We start from the raw sequence: 10,604 nt of genomic DNA, 5'->3' as shown, positions 1-10,604 counted from the left end.
ATGGGACCTCTGTCCTCATCAAGGGAGGAGGATCCCCCCTCTCCAGCACTGACCTCTATTGTGTCCTGGCTATGGGTCTGTCAGCAGCACACAGAAAACCCTGGCATATCCAAATGTGGTAATTATTTTCTTTGCGACACAGTGAGCTTCCAGGTCTCCCCATGCTCTCCAGTGCTCTGGGAAGGTAGGAAGACACCCAACAGGAAGGTGACAGAGGTGGCTCTGGGGGATGGAAAGGGGCTCACAGGGGTATGACTGGGGAGGGACCAGCCTTCTGTCTCTAGTGTCACCAGCCTGGCCTCTGACCCAGGGACAGAGACCCAGGCCCGGGGGTCTCAGGTGGAGCTGCAGCTCCTGGATATGGAGGGGGAGGTGTCCTGTGGGTCCTGGGAAGAGAGGACTGTGATGACTCTGGGTGGCTCTGGGCTCTACTGTCCTTGGGGAAGGCTTCAAGGGGACCCTCCCTCTCTGTGTCTGTTGGCTGAGCTGAGGCTCAGGGCCTGTCCATGTTCTCCCTGACCATCCTGGGTAGTCTCTGTCCTCTGCGAGGCTGGTTGTCTTGTGGTCACCGCACCTTCCCCACGGGTGGGACCAGGAGGGAATGGGGAGCTGCACAGGGACCCCTCAGAGGACCCAGGAAGGGACAGAGCAGGTACATGGGAGGGCCAGGAAGGGTGTTTTGGAGCAAGGGATGGAAAGTGGGCTCTACCTTCACCTCCTTAGCAAAGCCTGGCTCATGACCAGGGGAATCTGTTTCCTGAGTTTTGTCTGTGTGCAATGTCTCCCCCTGGAGGGCAAGATGAGACCTGCAGCCTTGTCAAGGGCCACCCCAGGGAGGCTGACCAGGGTCCACATGATGTGAGCTGGCCCTGACCTGTGGGCAGACGTGGGCTCTGACCTCCAGGCTTCAAGGTCAATTCACCCCAGGTCCTGTTCATTAAGGGTCCGCAGGCTGCCCAGCTCCATGCAGTGCAGGATGAGCCCCGGGAGAGGACGTGAGTTGTCCGGAGGACTTCTGTCAAGATTCGAGAGAACTGTCCACCAGGGGGATGGGCTGCCTCAGAAGGAGCCATCTGTCCCAGAGGTTTGAAAAACAAAAACAAAAACAAAACAAAACCAAACAAAAAAACAAAGGCCTAGTGAGGTGTCTTTGGGGGCTTGAGAATGAAATCTTGTCACGTGTGGCAACATGAATGGAACTGGGCTAGGAACAGAAAGTTAAACACCACATGTTCTTACTAATATATGGAACCTAAAACCAGTTGATCTCATGGAAGGAAAAGGTAGAACAGAGGATACCACAGGCTGGGAAGGGTAGAGGAAGGGAGGGACAGGGAAAGATGTATTAAAGGATATAAAATTACAGCTAGATAGGCCAGGCACGGTGCCTCACGCCTGTAATCCCAGAACTTTAGGAGGCCAAGGCAGGTGGATCATGAGGTCAAGAGATAGAGACCATCCTGGCCAACATGGTGAAACCCTGTTTGTACTAAAAATACAAAAAATTAGCCAGGCATGGTGGCAGGCGCCTGTAATCCCAGCTACTTGGGAGGCTGAGGCAGGAGAATCATTTGAACCTGGGAGGCAGAGGTTGCAGTGAGCCGAGATTGCGCTGTTGCATTCCAGCCTGGCGACAGAGTGAGACTTTGTCTTAAAAAAAAAAAAAAAAAACACACACACACACAGCTAGATAGGAGGAGGAATAAGTTCTAATGTTCTATACCACTGTAGGATGACTATAGTGTTTTTTTGTTTTTTTTTTTTTGAGACAGGGTCTGGAGTACACTGCAGCCTCAATGCCCTGCAATCAAGTGATACTCCTGCCTCAGTCTCCCATGTAGCTGGAACTATAGGTGCACGCCACCATGCCTGGCTAATTTTTTGTTTTATTTTTCATTTTTTTTTTTTTTTTTTTAATAAAGAGACAGGATCTCACTATGTTGCCAAGGCTGGCCTTGAACTCCTGAGCTCAAGTGATCCTCCCACCTAGGCCTCCCAAAGTGCTAGGATTACAGGCATGAGCCACCATGCCCAGCCAAGTGTTTTGATTTTTTTGTAAAGACTGATCTCATTATGTTGGTCAGGCTGGTCTCGAACTCCTGGGCTCAGGCAGTCCTCCCGTCTTGGCCTTCCAAAGTGCTGAGATTATAGGTGTGACCCACCGCAACCAGCCTGACTATAGTTAACAATAATATATAGTTCCAAGTAGCTAGAAAGAGGATATTGAATGTTCCCAACACAAAGAAATGCTAAATGTTTGAGATGATGAATATGCTAATCACCCTGACCTGATCGCTATACCTTATATGTATCACTTCGCTATGGACCCATAAATATGTACAATGATTAGGTGTCAATTAAAAAAATACAATTAAAAAAGTCATTTAGAGCTAAATCATGATGTGAAATGTTGTTTTCTTACCTCTCATCTCATGACAAACAACACTTGGCAATGGCAAAACATCCTCAGGAGCTGTGGCTGTGTGCTTTAGCGCACAGACCAGTTTGTTTGTGAGAATGTGTCACCTAATGCGAGTGAACCTACGTGAGATCATCACCCTTCCTGGGGGACCTCAGAGAAGGTCTGAGAACCGCTAGCTCAGTTGTGTGGAGGAGGTTGCAGGTGAGTCACTTGCTGGAAGGAAGGCCTGTGGACCAGCTTGAGGAGGAATCCATTTGTGGAGGCCACTGGATGGGGCTGCCTGGGCCTGGGTGAAGAGGGCCTGAGGGCACAGGACAGGGGGAGAGAGAAGGTGGTGTGCATCCTCATGCCGGCAGGTACTTCAAATGTCTCTTCATTTGTTCATGGCAGGCAACTCACACTTTAACAAAGCAACTCAGCAAATAACATGAGGATGTTGGCTGGGTGCGGTGGCTCACGTCTGTAATCCCAGCGCTTTGGGAGGCCGAAGCAGGTGGATCACCTGAGGTTAGGAGTTCAAGACCAGCCTGGCCAACATGGTGAAACCTCGTCTATACTAAAAATACAAAAATTAGCTGGGCATGGTGGCAGGCACCTGTAATCGCAGCTACTCTGGAGGCTGAGGCAGGAGAATCGCTTGAACCCAGGAGGCGGAGGTTGCAGTGAGCCAAGATTGCACCATTGCATTCCAGCCTGCGCGACCAGAGCAAAACTCAGTCTTAAAAAAAAAAAAAAGATTTTTTTTCTACTTAGTTCAAGTTCCTAAAAAGGTCTCCAGATTGTCAGATTCCCCTGGAAGTGGGTCAGGGAACGGTCCCCAGTAAGAACTATTGAAATACATTAACAAAAAATAAAGACAGATAGAATAGCTTAAACAATCTTGAAAAAGAAAATTGGAGAACTCACCTTTCTCTTTCTTTCTCTCTCTTTTTTTTTTTGAGACTGGAGTACAATGGCATGATCTCGGCTCACCTCAACCTCCGCCTCCTGGGTTCAAGTGATTCTCCTGCTTCAGCCCCCCGAGTAGCTGGAATTACAGGCATGCGCCACCACACCTGGCTAAGTTTTTGTATTTTTAGTAGAGACGGGGTTTCTTCATGTTGGTTAGGCTGATCTTGAACTCCCAACCTCAGGTGATCCACCTGCCTCAGCCTCCCAAAGTTCTGGGATTACAGGAGTGAGCCACCGCGCCCGGCCAGGACTCACATTTCCTTATCTGAAAACTTACTATGTGGTGGGTACAGTGTGCCTTGCTCCAGTGACGAATGCACTGAAGGCCTTGACTTTACCACAGTGCAATATATCAGAATAGCAAAATATGAATATGCATATATTTTTAAAAAAGAAAATTTACTACAAAGTTACTGTAATCTGAAGAGTGTGGAACTAGCATAAAGATACCCTTATACCAGTAGATTAGACTTGAGAGTCTGGACGTAAACCCTCACATTTACAGTCACTTGATCTTTGACAAGGGTGCTATGGTTTTTTAGGTGTCAATTTGCCTGGATTAAGAGACACTCTCATAGCTGGTAAAGCCTTGTATCTGGGTATGACTGTCAGGGTGTTTCCTGGAGAGACTGGCATTGGAGACAGTGAACTCAGTAAGGAAGACCTGCCCTCACTCACTGTGGGTGGGCACCATCCACTTGGTTGAGGGCCTGGATAGAGCACAAAGGCAGAGGGATGGTGAATTCTCTGTCTCTCCTGGAGCTGGGACGCCCTTTTCCTTTTGCCCTTGGGCATTAGAACTCCAGGTTCTTTGGCCTTCGGCCACAGACTGAGAGTACACCATGGCTTCTTTGGTCAGAACTGAACCATGCTGCCAGCTTCCCTGGTTTTCCAGCATGCAACTGGCTAATCATGGGACTTCTCAGCCTCCGTATTCACACAAGGCAATTCCTCTAACAAATCCCCCTCGTATATCTACATCTATTTCTATGTCTACAATTGTATCTCTATCCTGTTGTTTCTCTCTGAGGACCCCAATTAATATAGGTGCCAAGTTAATTGAATAGGGGAAGAATAATCTTTTCAAATAATGGTGCTGGGACAATTGGATAACCACCTGCAAAGAAATGAAATTTTGGAGCTCTATTTCTCACCATATTCAAAAATTAACTCAAAACAGATTAATGAGTTAAGTATAAGAGCTAAAACCATAAGAAACTCTTAGAAGAAAACACAAGGATAAATCTTTATGACCTCAGATGTGGCAATGGACTTTTTAGATATGACACAAAAACATGAACAACAAAAGGAAAAATAAACTGGACTTTATCAAGATGAAAACCATTTGTACATCAAAGGACATTATCAAGAAAGTGAAAAGATCACTCACTAAATGGGAGAAAAAATTTGCAGACCATTATATGAATAAGGTTTTATGTCCAGAAAATATAAAGAACTGCTACAACTCAACAATAACAAAACCCCAAAAACCTGATTACAAATGGGCAAAGGACTCCGATGGACATTTCTCTAAATGATACACAAATAGTCAATAAGCACATGAAAAGACACTTAGCATCAGTAGTCACTAGTGAAATGCAAATCAAAACCACAGTAAGACCCCACACCGCACATACAACAATTGCTACAATTCATTTAGAATGTTAAATAAGATATGTTGGCATTATGTGGAGAAGCTGGAATGCTCATACATTGCTGGTAGGATTATAAGATGGCACAGTCACTGTGGGAAACGGTTTGGCTGTTCCTCAAAAAGCTAAACACAGAATTATCATATGAAATAGCAATTTAATTGTTAGGTATATGTCCAAAGAATTGAAAACGGACTCAAACAGATACTTGCATGCGAATATTCATTGCAGCATTATTCACAATAGGTAAAATGTAGAAACAACCCAAGTGTCCATCAACACATGAATGGATAAACAAATACGGTGATACATACAAGAGAATGTCAATCAGCCTTAAAATGGAGTGAAGCTCTGACATATGCTGCAACATAGATGGACCTTGGAAACATTATGCTAAGTGAAATAAGCCAGAAACAAAGTGACGTATGTGTATGATGCCATTTATATGAAAAATCAAGAATAGGTAAATTCAGAGACAGAAAGTAGATTAGAGATTATCAAGATCTGGGGGCAGGGAGCAATGGGGAATTATTTTTTTTAATTTTTAATTTTTGTGGGTATATAATAGGTATATATATTTATGGGATACATGAAACATTTTAGTACAGGTATGCACTGTATAATAATCACATCATCGAAAATTGGGTACCCATCCCCTCAAGCATTTATCCTTTGTGTTACAAACAATCCAATTATATTCTTTTAGTTACTTTAAAATGTGCAATTAAATTATTGTTGACCATAATCCCCTTGTGCTATTGAATAGTAGGTCTTATTCATTCTTTCTATATATATTTTTTATAACATTAACCATCCCCTCCTCTCCCTATCCCTCCGCTGCCCTTCCTAGTTTCTGGAAACCATCCTTCTCTTCTTTATCTCCATGAGTTCAATTGTTTTGATTTTTAGATCCCACAAATAAGTGAGAACATGTGATGTTTGTCTTCCTGTGCCTGGTTTATTTCACTTAACATGATGACCCTTAGTTCCATCCATATTGTTGCAAATGATAGAATCTCATTCTTTTTTTTATTATGACTAAATAATACTCTATTGTGTATAGGTACCACCTTTTCTTCATTCATTCATCTGCTGATGGACGCTTAGGTTACTTCCAAATCTTGGCTGTTGTGAACAGCTCTGCAACAAACATGGGAGTGCAGATATCTCTTTGATATACTGATTTTCTTTTGGGTATATACCCAGCAGTAGGATTGCTGGATTGTATGGTAGTTCTATTTTTAGTTTTTTGAGGAATCTCCAAACTGTTCTTCATAGTGGTTGTACTAATTTACATTCCCACCAACAGTGTACAAGAGTTCCCTTTACTCTATATCCTTGCTAGCATTTGTTATTGCCTGTCTTTTGAATAAAAACCATTTTTACTGGGGCAAGATAATATCTCGTAGTTTTGATTTGTGTTTCTCTGATGATCAATGATGTTGAGCACCTTTTCATATGCCTGTCTGTTATTCATATGTCTTCTTTTGAGAAAGTCTATTCAGATATTTTGCCCTTCTTTTAATTGGATTATTAGATTTTTTTTCCATAGAGTTGTTTGAGCTCCTTATATATTCTGGTTATTAGCATTTCTAGTTCTTTAAGATGCATCATTAGGTTTTAGGTTATTTATTTGAAGTTCTTCTCTTTCTTTTTTGGATATAGGCACTTAGAGCTATAAATTTCCCTCTTGGTACTGCTTTCATTGTATCCCACAGGTTTTGTATGTTGTGTTTTCATTATCATTTGTTTTGAGAAATTTTCCAATTTCCTTCTTAATTTCTTTGTTGACCCACTGGCCATTTAGGAGCATATTGTTTAGTTTCCATGTGTTTGTATAGTTTCCAAAATACCTCTTGTTATTGATTTATAGTTTTATTCCACTGTAGTCAGGGAAGATGCTTGATATTATTTCAATTTTTTGAATGTTTTAAGACTTGTTTTGTGACCTAATATATAGCCTATTTTTGAGAATGATCCATGTACTGAGGAGAAGAATGTGTATTTTGCAGCCATTGGATGCAGTATTCTGTAAATATCTATTAGGTCCATTTGTTGTATAGTTCAGATTAAGTCTGATGTTTCTTTGTTGATTTTCTGTCTGGGAGATCTGTCTAATGCTGCAAGTGGGATGTTGAAGTCTCCAGCTATTATGGTATTGGGGTCTACCTCTCTAATATTTGATTTATATATTTGGGTGCTACAGTTTTGGGTGCATATATGTTTACAATTGTTATATCCTCTTGCTGAATTAACCCTTTTATCATTGTACAATGACCTCCTTTGTCCCTTCTAACAGTTTTTGTCTTAAAATCTATTTTGTCTGATATAAGTATAGCTACTCCTACTCTTTTTTTGGTTTCTGTTGGCATGGAATATCTTTTTCCAACCCTTTAATTTCAGTCTATATGTATCTTTAAGGGTGAACTGTGTTTCTTGTTGACAACAGATCATTGTGTCTTATTTTTCAGCCATTCAGCCACTCTATGTCTTTTTTTGGAGAATTTAGTCCATTTACATTCAATGTTATTATTGATAAGTAGGGACTTACTCCTGCCATTTTGTTATTTGTTTTTCTGTTTTTATTTATTGCAGTCTTCTCTTTCCTCTTTCCTTCCTTCCTGTCTTCCTTTTAGTGAAGGTGATTTTCTCTGGTGGTATGCTTTAATTTCTAGCTTATTTTTTGTGTGTCTGTTGTATGGTTTTTGATTTGTGGTTACTATGAGGCTTGCAAATACTATCTTAAAACCATTATTTTAGATTGACAACAACTTAACAGTGATTGCATAAACAAACATGCAAAAAGAAAACTAATAAAAACTCTACACTTTAACTTCGTCACCCCACTTTTTAATGTTTTGTTGTTTCTCTTTGTGTCTTATTGTACTGTCTGTGTCTTGAAAAGTTAATGTAGTTGTGATTTTTGATTGGTTCATCATTTAGTCTTTCTGCATAAGAGAAGTTTATACACCACAATTACAGTGTTATACTATTCTGTGTGCTTAACTATTACCAGTGCGTTTTGTACCTTTTGGTGATTTCTTCTTCATCATTAACATCCTTTTCTTTCAGATTAAAGAACTCCCTTTAGTAGTTCTCATAGGACAGGTCTGGTGTTGATGAAATCCCTCAGCTTTTGTTTGTCTGGGAAGGTCTTTATTTCTCCTTCATGTTTGAAGGATATTTTTGCCTGATATACTATTTTAGGGTAAAAGGTTTTTCCCTTCAGCACTTTAAATATGCCATACACTCTCTCCTGGCCTGTAAGGTTTCCACTGAAAAGTCTGCTGCCAGATGTATTGGAGCTCCATTGTATGTTGTTTCTTTTCTCTTGCTGCTTTTAGAATCCTTTGATCTTAGGGAGTTTGATTATTAAATGCCTTGAGGTAGTCTTTGTGTTAAATCTGCTTGGTGTTTTATAGCCTTCTTGTATTTGAATGTTGATATCTTTCTCTAGGGTTGGGAATTTCTCTTATATTATTCCTTTGAATAAACTTTATGTGCCTATGTTTTTCTCTACCTCCTCTTTAAGGTCAATACCTTTTTTTTTTTTTTCCCCGGAGACAGAGTCTTGCTCTGTCACCCAGGTTGGAGTGCAGTGGCACAATCTCAGCTGACTGCAAGCTCTGCCTCCTGGGTTCACACCATTCTCCTGCCTTAGTCTCCTGAGTAGCTGGGACTACAGGCGCCCACCATACGCCTGGCTAATTTTTTTGTATTTTTAGTAGAGACGGGGTTTCACCATGTTAGCCAGGATGGTCTTGATCTCCTGACCTTGTGATCCGCCTGCCTTGGCCTCCCAAAGTGCTGGGATTACAGGCGTGAGCCACTGCACCTGGCCTAAGGCCAATAACTCTTAGATTTGCCCTTTTGAGCCTATTTTCTAGATCTTATAGATATGCTTCATTTTTTTAATCTCTTCTGTGTTTTCAAATAGTCTGTCTTCAAGCTCATGAATTCTTTCTTCTCCTTGATCAATTCTGCTATTAAGAGACTCTTGCATTCTTCAACATGTCAACTGCATTTTTTCAACTCTAGAATTTCTGCTTGAGTCTTTTTAATTATTTTAATCTCTTTGTTAACATTTTAATTTTATTTTATAGAGACAGGGTCTCACTCTGTTGCCCAGGCTGGTCTCAAACTCCTGAGTTGAAGTGATCCTCTGGCCTTTGTCTCCCAAAGTGTTAGGATTACAGGCACGAGCCACTCTGCCCAGCCTGTTTGTTAAATTTATCTGATAGGATTCTGAATTTCTTCTCTGTGTTGTCTTGAATTTCTTAGAGTTTCCTCAAAACAATTATTTTGAATTCTCTGTCTGAAGGGTCACAAATTTCTGTTGCTCCAGGATTGGTTCCTGGTGTCTTATTTAGCTTGTTTAGTGAGGTCATGTTTTCATGGATGGTGTTGATGCTTATAGGTGTTTGTTGGTGTCTGGTCACTGAAAAGTTAGATATTTATTGTAGTCTTCATGTCGTAGTCTGGGCTTGTTTATGCCTGTCCTTCTTGGGAAGGCTTTCCAGGTATTTGAAGGCACTTGGGTCCCAAGCCCAAGAATGCTGTGGTTTTTGCAGACTTAAATAGGTACTGCCTTGGTGATCTTGGATAAGATCTGAAAGAATTCTCTGGATTACCAGGTAGAGACTCTTGTTCTTTTCCCTTAATTTGTCTCAAACAAATGGAATCTTTCTGTTTGTGCAGAGCCACCTGGAACTGGGAGTGTGGTGATGCAAGTGTGGCCACCACCACTGGGACTGTGCTGGGCCAGACCTAAGCACTGCACTGGGTCCTGCCCAAGGCCCTTCCCTTCAGGGTGGTGAGTTCTCCCAAGCCTCAGATGTGTCTAGAAATGCTGTCTGGGAGCCAGGGATTGGAGTCAAAAACTGTGGCTGATTAGCCAGGCATGGTTGTGGGTGCCTGTAATCCTAGCTACTCGGGAAGCTGAGGTAGGAGAATCACTTGAAACCGGGAGGCAGAGGTTGCAGTGATCAGAGATCATGCCATTGCACTCCAGCCTGGGCGGCAAGAATGAGATTCCATCGCAACAAACAAACGAACCAACCAACCAACCAACCAACCAACCAACCAACCAACCAACCAACAACTGTGGCTAAGCTGGCACTCAAACAATGCAAAGTCCTTCCTGCTCTTCCTTCCCCTTTTTCCACCACCACCACTGTCCCACAGGGGATTCTACCCATCCTCTGCTGATGTTCACTTAAAGCCCAGGGGCTCTTCCATCAGCTTGTGGTGAATGCTGCCAGGCCTGGGACTCACTCTTCAGGGCAGTGGGCTCCACTCTGGCCCAGGGAAGGTCCAGAAATGCTCTCCGAGAACATAGGCCTGAACTTGGGGACCCCAAGAGACTGCTTGTTACTCTACCCTACTGTGGCTGAGCTGGTACCTGAGGCACAAGACAAAGTCCCCTTTACTTTTTCCTCTATTTTTCTCAAGTAGGAGTCTCTCCCCATGGCTACCACAGCTGGGAATGCGCTGGGTCACCCCTAAAGCCAGCATGTCTCAGAGCCCAAGGCCCACTGCATACTACCTGGGTATCACTGCTGGTTATTCAGGGCCCAGGG

This window comes from Rhinopithecus roxellana, chromosome 12, assembly GCF_007565055.1.
Source record: "Rhinopithecus roxellana isolate Shanxi Qingling chromosome 12, ASM756505v1, whole genome shotgun sequence".
Taxonomy (NCBI): Eukaryota; Metazoa; Chordata; class Mammalia; order Primates; family Cercopithecidae; genus Rhinopithecus; species Rhinopithecus roxellana.
This window is presented reverse-complemented; position numbering follows the sequence as displayed.